We start from the raw sequence: 482 nt of genomic DNA on the forward strand, positions 1-482 counted from the left end.
GGGAATTATGTGCTGAGTAATAACGGGATAGTGTATGGTAATGCTATAGTAAAGTTCATGATGAAAACGACCCATCGAATGAGATATTAACTGTGAGATGGAATTAGTAGTGTGGGAATGGAGTAATTACGATGCACTGAACCTTCCTGACCCTAGATCTCAATTTTACATTTTAATCAGTCGATGGTCCTGCAAAAAGATCGAAGTAAAAAAGCTCTTCCGCGAACCCAACTGTTGTTGATGGTGGGAGGCCCTCGGTCTTTTATTAGCCTTAAATGACGCAGAAGTCCCTCGTCAACGCCGGCCATGCGGTTGACGAGCCTCAAGGTTTCCGGGGTGAGAGAAGGTGTGCAAGAATAGTACACAATGACTGTCGCTGAAAATAATGCCAAAAGAGCTGAAAGTTGCGTGCCGCTGCTTCATGCAGAATGGAGAACGACAAGTCAAGGTTAATGCGTTCGGAAAACCATTCGCTATTTTCG

Source organism: Penaeus monodon, chromosome 29, assembly GCF_015228065.2.
Source record: "Penaeus monodon isolate SGIC_2016 chromosome 29, NSTDA_Pmon_1, whole genome shotgun sequence".
Classification (NCBI taxonomy): Eukaryota; Metazoa; Arthropoda; class Malacostraca; order Decapoda; family Penaeidae; genus Penaeus; species Penaeus monodon.